The 12,606-nt window shown below is 34.3% G+C and overlaps 1 protein-coding gene across 2 annotated transcripts in view; it reads left to right on the forward strand.

The window, feature by feature from the left end:
* The window catches only part of CAND1 (cullin associated and neddylation dissociated 1), a 43,035-nt gene that overhangs the window by 1,781 nt on the left and 28,648 nt on the right, over positions 1-12,606 (forward strand). The gene's annotated exons all lie outside the window — the stretch shown is intronic.

Consider the following 12,606-nt stretch of genomic DNA (forward strand, 5'->3'; position numbering starts at 1 on the left):
CTTGGTTTCCAACTTGTCACTGAAGTTTAATCGTTTTAATTTGGAAACTTTTCGATATTGAGCAAGTGCATGGTGCGATTTTTAAATTTACTATCTATCTCAGCTTGCTCATTAAAATACTCACTTCTGGTGGTATTGAGTTTCAGATTTTAATACTTGTGGTGATGGTGGGGAGATCTACCTCTAATCTTGAAGCATATGGTAAAACACTGGAACAATTTTAAGTATATTTTATAGGTATCATTCTAAATGAAACATAAAACAAGTAATTTGCAGATTTTTTTTACATATTTTCTTTCTCTTTAAAAAGAAATCATTAAGCAGTGAAGACTGTCATAGAGGAAAGTAAACATTTGTTGTTGTATTCCTTAGCTTCTTACCACCTACTAGATGCTTAGTAACCATTTTATTGAAGTTCCAGGATCTTGAAGTCAATTGGGAAAAACCTATTTTGGGGGAATACTTTAATAAGTAATATCTGCTTGCTGTCTGAAATTTCCCAGAACATTGTTTGAGGGATTAGTTATTTAAAATAAGATTACTGAGCATGACTGGCATATGGAAAAGACTGGATGAATTTCCAAATATGCCTGAATCCCCAAATATTCTGATAATTTGGCTTAATTTAAGATTTTTTTTCTTCTGTTTGATATATTTTCATCTGATTTTCTAGTTATCTAAAATATTTTAAATGGAATATGTAATGTCTCTATTTTTATTATTAATGAGAGTATGGGACTGAAGAGAACAGCCCATCCAATCTCACTCCCTCAATTTACCAATAATGAAACTGAGGCCCCAGGGAGGTTAAGTGATTTGCCCAGGGTCACACAGGGATAAACAGCAGCAGAATTTGAACCCAGGTTCAGAACTCTGAGTCAGGTTCTGACTCTAGAGTCCATGCTCTTTCCATCATTCCATGAAATGAGTTTATTGAATTTGATGTTCCTTTTCAGCTTAAAAATTCTGTGAATTTTCATTCTAAATTCAAGTTAGACTGTAGACATCAAGAGTGTATTGGTGCCAGCTCTAACTGGTATAATCTGATTCTTAAATTTTCCTTGTGAGCATTTATACCTCAGAAATTGGCAAGCTAAAAATAAATATCAAGGCTTTAGTTTATTGGAGTTTATTCTGTTTGTTTTTTGATTGTCTAGACTTTTAAAAGTGATGGAGAAAATGTTAGCAGTGTAGATTAATTAGACTTAAAAATGTGGTCTGTAGTTTTAGAGCTGGTTATTAAACATTTACTAGTACACTCTTGACTATAGTAGACAAAAAAATTAGCCTCAAATACTGCAAATTATGCAGCACATTATTGTAAATAGAAAAAAATAAAATAATTGAGTGGGGTTCTATGTAGTTTTCAAAACAATATTTTTAAAGAAAAATCTGACATGAAAATTCAGGACTGGTTGTCATTTCTTTTAGCCAAGTAGTTTAATGTTACTTAAATTTTTCATTTTTTAAAAATGAAGTGGTAATATTTGATATGCAGCAAGACTATTTAAGTTTTGTCTATTTTTTCTTTACATTTTGTCATTTTCCTAATGATGTCTTCATACTTTTGAAGTCCTTAAAAGTGGTTTAAGATAGACTCCTTATGGATAAATGTCTATAGAGAGAGACTCAGAGAGAGAACTTGTTGAACAGTCTTGTTCATGGTTTTTGCCTATCATCATAATCTTGCCCATAGTAGTGCTCAGTACCTTTCTAAATGAATGAGGCTTTGAATATATTGTATGTAACCGGATCATCATTTTTCTTATCCCCTTTGTAAAATGAGGATAATAATACCTAGCCCACCAATTCCACGAGGTTATTGCGAGGAAAGAGTTTTTTAAAACTTTATTTTGTCCCCACCAAACCAGTGGTTCAAATAAGAGAAATAAGGAAGCCTAGTTCTTTGGGAATAACTTTAAGCAGAGATCAATATCCTGGGTCATGGCACCTTGTAAAGGAAGCAATTTCATTGAGGCACTTAATAATTTACTGTGGAAGTGTCCTTGGTTCTTGCTGTTCTCGTCTGTCTGTCTGTCCATGCATCCATCCATCCATCCATCTAATCTATCTTTATTACCACTTAAAAAGAAACCTTAGTGGACCAGAGAATATCACTGGGTGAAGACAGTTGAGGACACCTGTTTGGTGTCTTCTTGGATTTTTCAGCCTTCTTTGTACTTGTTGCAGATTGAGCATATGCTAAGGATGCTGGGAGCAGAAGAAAGGATTTTGGGGGGATTAGTGGTGGGCATTAAATAAACTAGAGCTGCTTCTTCATGTATGGTCCAAGAAGTGCATTATCCAATGTGCTTTGCTCCTTAAGATTTTTTCAAGAGAATAGCTTGATACCTTTCTGTAGCTTCTTGGTGACTTGGTCTGGAATTGAAGTTAGGATCTATTGCTTTGTGGGAACACTGGACTTAACTTCTCCCCGTCTCCTTTGTTTATGTTTTTCAGCTAAAAAATTTAACTGTCTTTAAAACTTTTGCACTGGTTTTATGATCCAGAACAAATATGTTAATGCAAAGTACCTGCATAAAAGAGCATCAGACTTGATCCTACAGTCATTTATACTTGGTGTTGGTATATGACTATGGGTACTCTAAGAATAGAGTGATTATAAGTATAATTTCATTGTTATTTCACAAATTAAGAAGTGCTTGGAAAGTTGTCCAAATTACTTATCTTTAACACCTCCTCTCTCCATCTTCAGTTTAACAAATACTGAAGTGGCTACTGTCTTTAATGCATGTTGGGTACATAATAGGGGCAAAATAAATAGCTGCACAGCATGGATCCAGCATAATACTATCTTTTCACTCAGCTGGTTCATTGTGTTCTATAGCATATTTGGACTCTAGGAGCTAGTGAAGTAGTTTCTTGAATCTTCTGCTAGATGAAATGCTCAGTACTGGAAGAAGGCTAGGCAGAGATGGTGACAGTGCTCACAGAGGACTTCAGTGTAATTTTTCTCAGTTGGGTCAAAGCAGAATTTATTTTGAATTAAACCACATTATGGATATTATATGTGTGAATGAAAGTTTGGTTTTTTGATTGACGCAATTGAGGAAACTGTGTATAGTGTTCAGATAACGAAACTGAGATTTTAGTTTAGTGAAAAAATTCTAAACTTGAATTTGTTCATGGTATTTTAGGAAACAAGATTGGTTTTTATGCCCTTCCCCTTCCATCCCAAGGTAGCATTTTGACTGTTGATCTTTTAGTTTAAAGGAAGGAAGTTAAATTTCAGATCGCTTCCTAAAATTTTCTTATATGTAAGACTCTGTCCTAGGTGCTGAGGAGAACAGACAACAAGAACATATGAAGTATGGACCTTGCTCTAAATGAATCTGTTTTGTGATTTCAATCACTGTATGCTAGATTCTGGTCAAAAAAAAATCTCTGCCCTCAAAGACCTTCTTCTTCTTTAATCAAAGATGCTTATAATGTAGTTTGGGGAAATAAAACATCTGGAAAGGTAAATAACAAGGTAATGTAAATTAAGCACCAAATAAGTAGTAAAGAAAGTAATTTCTCTGTAGATTTGTTAGAAGAAAGGATCATTCTCAGCTAGAGAAGTCAGGGAAGGCATCTGGTGGCAATAAGTGAAATGTAACACATGCCTGAAGATAGTTTTGTAAAAAAGGAAAGAATTCCAGGTGGAAGAAATGTAAACAAATAAATTGAGGATTAGGAAACAACTTTCAGGGTATAATAAATGGAAATGTCTGACATAAGCATAGAACTTTGTATCAAGTACACATTCTACAGAGAGGGAAACTGAAATGTGAAGAAAGTGACTTATTTGTTCAAGATCAGACATCAGCCTAGGTTGTATGATTCCCAATACAATGTAATTTAATACTAGATTTTTGTGGAGCAGCTATTCTTAACCTTTTTTCTACAGCGAACCCTTTCGTCAGTCTAGTAAAGCCTAATAGACCCCCTTCTCAGAGTAATATTTTTAAATGCATACATTACGTAGGCTTACAAAAGAAACGAGTTATATTGAAAGAGTAATCAGAATATTTAAAAAAAAAATCTCAAGTTTCTGGACCCAAGGTTAAGAATACCTGATGCATAAGAATGATAGTAGATGAGACAAAAAGTGTATTACAGCCATATTGTGGGCTTTAGATTCCAGGCTGGAGTTTTAGATTTTATTCTGTAATAAGTAGGAAATCACTGAATCTGGTTTGTTTGTTTTTTTTAATACACCAATGGCATGATGAAAGCTATTTTAAAAAGATTAGTTTAGGAGAAGTGTGCAGGATGGATTGAAGTGGGGTAGAGAATAGTGTCAGAAATACCGTTTGAGTCTAGTGCAGGCCAATCTTTCTGCCTATATTTTTAATTTTTGCATAGATAGCCATGTTTAGGAGCATACAGTCATGTTAAATAAGCAACTGAGTAAGACCTCGCATGTAAGTTTTGATAACTTAGCAAAATAATATTTAAAGTTGATCCAGCAAATCTTTTCTTCCCCATACTATTACTGTGTTTTGTGATAATTTTGCATAAATGGTAAGCAGTTAACATAAATGTAATTTGAATTTTAATAATTAGCTTTTTTACTTTTTTTGTTCAATTGGTCAGTAATCAGCCTAAATTTGGGGAAGTTTTCTTTGACGCCCAGTATATTTAGTCATGACTTTGATATCATGTATATTTAGTCACAATCCTCTATCTGTAATGGCTTGGATTTTTCTTGAAAGGTTAAAGATTATTCTTTTCCCATTTGCTTCTATCTTACTAGTCTTCGCCTTAGTTCATCCCATAAAAAAATTCCCTTTAGCATCTCTGAATACCTTTCAGATGCTGCACTCCAGAATTGTTGCTCCAGGTTTTTCCTTTTCTCCGGAGTAGCCTCTTTTTTGAAGAAATCCTTTGGAGTTTGGTGGCAGAAAGCTGTTTGTAGATTTCCAAAGATATTTCATCATGCTATCCCCTTTTTAAAATCTGTTCCCTTAAGGTCCTTAAATAGCCATTTTAGAGATTTCCTTACCTGCAATTCATGATTTTCCTAGGTACTGAAAGGCTCCAAAACAATAGGAATTCCTAGTGTCTGTGGATTCTCTTCTTGGTCAGGAGGATGTGGATGGTTTTTAGATGCACAGCAGTAGGAAGATAGAGATGTTAAGGTTAAGGGAGTGGGAGACTGTACACATGTTTAGAGAACACATGTCAAGGTGGTATCCTAGTTTAGTGACTACAGTTAAAAGATACATTCAGTGCCAACTCATCTTCAGTAAGGGCTTACTTTTCCCTGGAAAGCCAGTGGAGGATATATAGGGAAAAAGAGATTGACTAGTATCTTCTGACCTTGCTACTTTTAGGCACCCTAAAATGATCAGTGTTTTCTTGAGTAAGTCACTTATCCTGTCTGGGCCTTGGTTTAGTTATCTGTAAAATGAGGGGATTGGACTGGATGTTCTCTTAGTTCCCTTTTAGCTTTAATTCATATGACTAAAGCAATTTAATATTTAGGGTCATCCTAAGATAATAAATAATTTCATTGGCAAAGAAAGCCCCACTGCACAGCTCCTCCTCCCTTCCCCCTAAAGCCAACAGCAGCAAACTCTTTCCTAACTTGCTTTTTATGCTCCTTTTTCTTTCAAAGAAATTATAATTCTTTGGTTCCAAGTTTGGGGACAAAAGGTTTAAAAAAATACAGATTTTCCAGATATGGCTTATACTTTGGTATAAATAAATTTGTTAAAATCAGATACTTCATGTCAGGGATATGTAACTTCAAGATCCGTCTCCTTATGCCAGGAAAAAATGCATCTTTTACTGGCCAACTTTATGATGATGAGCCTGTCCAAATTTTACTGGACTTGTCTTTGGAAGACAGATACAGCAGTTCATTGCTAGATCTGTACTTGAAGCTTTTTCTATCCTTCTGTAAACCCTGCCAGAAATTGAAATCTGCTTGTCTAGTCTTAACTTATGGAGATTTACATGCTATGAGACGCTGGAGCCAGAGTTTAATGAAGGTTAAAATCTAAATAACAAGGTTCCTTTATAATTCTGTTCAGGTAAATTAAGTATATATCATACTTGTGGAGAAGGATGTTCAGTTTGGGCAGAGATTGTATTGAGTAACAAATTAATAGAAACCAGAAGCAGAAGTATTTGATTAAGTACTTCACTATCTAGTTAGTTATACTGTGGCAGGTGAAAGATGAGATAACTGAAGGAACAAAGAGTTTGAGCTTCTGAGCATATCAGTTTATTAAACAATGCATGTCAATTGGATAATAAATTGGAACTAGACCACTTCAGCTTGATCTGAACCCCAAGTAAAGGGGAAGACAGACTTTTGCACATTATAAACAATCAAATAAGGCCTATTAGTTATAAGGAAAAAATACAACATTAGGTAATCTGGATGAAAGATTGGGGACTTTCCAAGTTGGGAGGGAGCGAGTAAAAAGTAATTCCCTGAAATCAGAAAAAGAGGAATCTCATTTCCCCCAAGTTTCTACAAACAATCACAAAGAACGCGGAAACAATAACTAATTAATCAGTATGGGGCCAGTTTTCAGATAAGACATATATGTTACTTGAGATGTATAATTGTGAGAAAAAAAAAAGACCCATCTTTGATCAGTCTTTGGGTCTGACTTTCTGGTCCGTATAACCTAGGTCCTTGCTTAAGAGTCTCTAAGCAGCAGGAAGAGGTGGTCCAATTTCCTACCCACATAGAGCAAGGCACAAACAATGTGATAAAGTTTTCTCCCAATTTTCACAATTGAAAACAGTTTTCTTATAGGACAGAAATTGGGCTTAGACTCAAAACTGAATAGGAAGAAACTAAACTAGCTTCAGAATAGTCACAAGATGGAGTCTGTGTGCTTCACTCAATTCCCTCCATTACTTACTACTTCAGTTCCCTTAATAGTTGTAGGCCAGGCCTGACCCAGTCTTGTCTACTGGTTGCAGTGAATGTGACATTTGGTAGACAGCTGAACAGTTAGCAAAAGTAATTTTACTTAGCCATAGCCTGAAAAGGGGTATTCAGGGAGGATGCAGTGTTGATTCAGGTGGGCACAGTTTTCTAGCCTTTGTTGGCCATGTTGCTACTACCATCACAATTATGAATGTAAGTAGCTTGAGTTGAGTGCTCCCAACTTTTTATGGCCTGTTTTTTTGTTTTTGTTTTTTTTTTTTTGTCCATAGAACACAAGGAAGGTACCCTCAGTTGTTTGAACCTTAGCTCCCTGGACCATTTAAGTCCTGAGAATTGTTTCAGTATGTTTTTAAAGGCAAAGCTGTATGGTCCAGCCTGAAAGATGCTAGCTGTTGCTTGTACAGCAGTTACTGAGTTGGAGGAGACCTCAGATGTCATCTATTTCAGTGGGTACCTGAAAAAAAAATCCTATTCAGCATAACCAGCAAATGGTCATCTAGCTTTTGCTTGAAGACCTTTACTGAGTAAGAAACCGTATTGCTTTGAGACTCTTTGTGTAACTAAATGAAAAGTCCTTCCTTTCTTTAAACTTTTTGTTAATAAAGACCTAAATAAACAAAAGAGTAACTAAGGAAGGATAAGATTGTATATTGAAATGATTTTAGGAAATTTCTGTTAGGTAACTTGGTGATATCTAGCATAATATAATCTAGTATCTAACATACATATTATATAATTAGTGATCACCTATATTTGAATAACAAATATCAAATGAGGTAATGGTAGTACGTTGCAAATATCAAAGCTGTAACTGCTAGCTTGCTGTTAATTTGCTAAAACATTCATACTATGAACACTAATTTATTTGATTGTAGGGTAATAAATCAACAAGTATTTATTAAGTGTATATTATATGCTAGGTATATTGCTAGGTGCTGGGAATCCAAATCTAGAAGTGAGATATAGTACCTGTACTCAAAGGAGTATACATTCTAGTGAGGGAATATAGAATGCTTACAGATAAAGAAATACAGACTTGGGAAGGAAGCTGGGGGCTAACATTGGGAATCATGAAGAGCTTCTTGAAGGATGTCCCTTAGTCTAAGTCTTTAAGATGTGCTAGAAGTTTCAAGAGACCAAGGAGGAATCCAGGCTTGGGAGACAGATGGGTAATGGAATGCTCTCTGATAATCCATTTATGTTCCTGGGGAGATCCTTTCATGAACCGCAGGAAGAGGGGAGGAATAGTAAGGTGTTTAGATTCAGATTGAGAGCTTTCTTTGCATGCTTTGCAGCCTCACTTATAAAAATGTCCAAAAAGTTTTTAGTGCAGTTTTAAGTTAGTTTAAAACTTTTTGAGACACTTTGTACAAAAGTTGTACCAAAAGTACATCTACAAATTAGCCCTATTTTCCCTTGGGGAAAGTGTTATTAATCATTGTGTATACATGGTTAACTCCTAATCTTCCTCCCTCCCCCCCTTTGTTTTAAGCCATACTTCCAAAAGATCCATGGTTTTATTATAAACCTCCTTCTCTTTTCCCATGCCTTCATAAATAGTTGCTGGAATTATTGTAGTGAAAACATAACAGAGTGATAATGTTCTGAATTGAACCCATTAGGTAACTGATATTCATGTGTGCACACACATATGCGACAAAAAATGGGAGAACAGGACTTAGGCAGTATTATTGTTTATACAGGACAGAATAATAATTCAAAAATATTTTGCCTTGAATATTGGTACTTGAGGGAAGTGCAATAATTAGAAGGGATATCCCTTCCTATTTTTTTCAAATATTTTAATAAATGAGTCCCCTTTCCTGCTTGCTGTTTTCTTAGGCATGATGCTACATTTTTGGCTCCATGTCTTTGTACTGGCTCTCTCTCATACCCAGAATGTTCTGTTAACTTCCAACTTTCAGAATCTCTTCCTTCTTTTAAGCCTCAGCTCAGGCACTACCTCTTGCAAAAATGCTTTCCTCCTCCAGCTTAATAGTGCCTGCACCTATCAAAAGCTGTCTTTTCTCCGCCTTGTATTTATCTATGTATTTATTTATAGGTTCTCTCCTTTATTAAAATTTAAACCCTTTGAGGGCAGGGACTTTTTTAAAAAAGTCATTTCCCTAGTGCTTAGCAGGGTGCTCTGTTCATAGTAAGATTTTAATAAATGCTTGTTGTTTAATTTGATAAATGAGGCGTGTGGTGATTTATGACTTTTCTTTTTCGTTCATATGTATATCAAGCACTACTACTGTTAGGCTTATCAACCATGATTAGGATTGTGTTTCGGCTCACAGATTAAGTAGAGGGAGGGAGGTTTTGTTCAGTAATTGGATGAATGTTAAAAGAGACACAGATAAGGAAGTTGAAAAGGATTAGTGTATACTTTTGAGAATAGCTGAAGTAGAATTGATTTTTTTTTTTGTGGGAAAGTAGAAGAAATGAGGACTTCGAGGTTTGTGCATAATAATGTATTGAGGGGGAAGAAACACAGGGTAATAGAAGAAACATGTAATTGGTCATTCACATCTGTATCCGTGTTTCAAGAGTACCTTGTTCACCTTGCATTTGAATCTATCTCTAGGGTAGCTTTTGGGCTGGTGATATACCTTAAAAGAAATTAATGGTTCAGAGTATATCACTGGTTTGTACAAGGACATTAAAATAACTTAATTTTTTTTCCAATTACTTATAAAAACACTTTTAGCATTCATTTTTTACAATTTGCGTTCCAGATTCACTTTTTCCCACTTCCCTCCTTGAGAAGGCAAGCAATATGATATAGATTATACATGTGTAGTCATGCACAACATTTCCGTATTAGCCATGCTGAGAAGGAAAAGAGACAAAAAATAAAAACAAAGAAGTTTTTAAAAAATAGGCTTTGATCTGCATTCAGATTCCATTACTTCTTTCTCTGGAAGGTGGATAGCACTTTTCATCGTGAATGGGAAAATTTGGAATTGTCTCATATCATTGTATTGCTGAGACTAACTTATTCACAGTTCGTCAGTGTATAATACCACTGTTACTGGGTACAATGTTCTCCTGGTTCTGCTCACTTCACTTTGTATGAGTTCATATAAATCTTTCCAGGTTTTTCTGAAACCATCCTGCTTTTAATTTCTTATAATGTAATAATCCATCATAATTATATACCACAACTTATTCAGCTATTCCCCATTTGATGGGCATCCAAAGTCATTTTTAATGGCTGTAGCAATGCTTTGTGGGTCATATGTGGGTTATAAAGTAGATCCCTTTAAGAATTAACATCTTGAACTTTTCTTGTGCTTGCTATAATATATTTTGATTTTATAATTCAGTTAAAAAATATCTAAATACTGAATTCATACCAAAATTTATGGATACTTACCAGTACAATTTCTTCAGATTCATCAACTCTATTATATTTCTCCTTTTCCCAACTTTCCTATTATTTTTAGTAGCACTATTCCTTCCAATTTCCCAGTCTCGCAACCTCCCTCCTTATATAGTTACATATAGAGAGAGTCATACCTCTCACTGCACATAGCCAGTGTGTTATCAAATCTTGTAGTTTCTACATGTACAATGCCTCTTAAGTATGTCTCCTCTTCACTCACACATCTCTGGTGCTGGACTGGATCCTCTTTTTCCCTCTGAACAGGGAAGCTAAAATCCCTTGAATCAACCAGTCAGAAGAGGTCATTGTAAAATATAATGAGCTGTTTTTTTAAAAAAATGCAGCTGTAAAAAACTGAAATGCAGTGGTTATAGATAATAAGTTTGAAAATCTCATTTAAATTTATTGTCTTGCATTTCTTATAAACAGAATAATTTGTTTGTGATAGATGAATACATAACCAATTTGAAGAGGTAATTCACTCAAGCAAACGAAAGCAAATTCTAGAAACATTTAAGTAGCAGTATAACAGAATCGGAAAATAAAAGACCAAATTATCAAATACCATCCGTTTTTTGTATGATTGGGATTCACAGGTAGTTATTGATGAAGAGGAAAGATCATTGTTTTGTATGTCTAGTTGCTTTAACTGCAGTTCATATGAAATGACATCTTAAAAATGTCAAAATGTTCAGAATATTGAGCAATATGAGAATTTATCCAGAGAAAACTAAATGCCTTCTTACACAAATTTTTTTCAGAAATCCTATCAGTAACAAAAAAGATTTTCAGTATATGAACTTACTTAAACAATGGCTTAGTACAAAAGTCTCATTTAATAGGGGAAACTTTGGTCATACCTGTAACTGACTATTGATAGGGTAGAAAACGATGCTTGTGAAGGCATATGTAAAAGCAGCTTTGGTTCCATTTGCCAATGTAAGGTGGGGCTCATGTCTATAGACTCGTGATCAGTTGAGAAACAAAAACATTTGGGGAAAAAAATACTCATTTAATGATAATGTTAGGAAGACTGTTAATTTGCAGTACTACATCAAGAGAAAGTTTAATGTAGGAAAAAAGAAGCTTTGCCAACAGCTCAGATGACTGTAGGACAAAATGCAGATTTTAAAGCACTAGGTATAAATTGTGGGCCCCCTCATGCAATTTGCATGCTTCCCAAATTGTACTTATGGAAAAATATGAATGAGAAAGTGGTAGGTTTTTTTTTTTTTAAGCTGTTGAAGTAATCAGCCTTGTTTTTTAAAAGGAAGGCTCTTGGCAAAAATTGTGTGATCTGGGGGCAGATTAAAGAGCAGTAAAATTATTGCAACATTGGGCTTGCTTATGTCAAAGCACCCTGAAGGCCATTTTAGCTAAAAGAAGCAATTGCCAATTTTCTTAAGATTAAAATGAATTTGTTTCACCTTAGATAATAACATAAATTTACTCCTGAAAATATAATATTTGGTGGATATTTTTTAAACTATATACTTAAAATTAAGATCCACAGATTATATAGTTTGATCCAGCAGGATATAAAATAACTACATTTTGGCTATGGATAATTTACAAAATAATGTTTTTATATGTTCCTGTAGTTTAAAAATTTGCCCTTCAAATTTACATTTTGTTTTAAAAGACCTAGATGTTTCTAAATGTTAATGAATAAGGAATATATCTACCATGAACAATATATAACATGTTTGGGTCTTTCTCCATATCAACAGGAATGGTTAGACTTGTCATTATGACATAAAATGAGCATTTGAACCTGAAAATAATTGTGTTTTGTCTCAAGTGTGAATAAGGACTTGGTTATTGGATAAACCAGTATAAATTTGGCTATTATTTGTAACATCCTGTGAGAAAGAGTTGTTCTTTTAATTTTTTTGTTTTTATTTTAGAATGATAAAATGCTGATCTCTGGTTGAAACATAATTATGAATAGCACTCTCAGTGATGCCATGTTTTCAGAAATTTTGATATAAAAAGAAGCTCACCTCACCTGTCATTAATAGCAATAGTATTATGGTTTTATAAAGATAAGTGAAAACTCTAAAGATTTATTATTAAACAAATATTAAAATGATTTTATTGTATATTTAAGGCTTGTATGTGGATTTGAGACCCTTGACCATAAAACATGTAATTAAGTGGAAACCTCTGTAGGTTTTGGCAGTAATTTGGAAGGGCAAGATCCACTTCACCTTATTAGTAGAGATTTGCCTTTTCTAAAAGAGTAGATATCTTCTGCCATGGCTTGATGTTATAACATGAGACATTTATTTTTCTGTTCAGA

This window comes from Notamacropus eugenii, chromosome 3 (assembly GCF_028372415.1).
Source record: "Notamacropus eugenii isolate mMacEug1 chromosome 3, mMacEug1.pri_v2, whole genome shotgun sequence".
NCBI lineage: Eukaryota > Metazoa > Chordata > Mammalia > Diprotodontia > Macropodidae > Notamacropus > Notamacropus eugenii.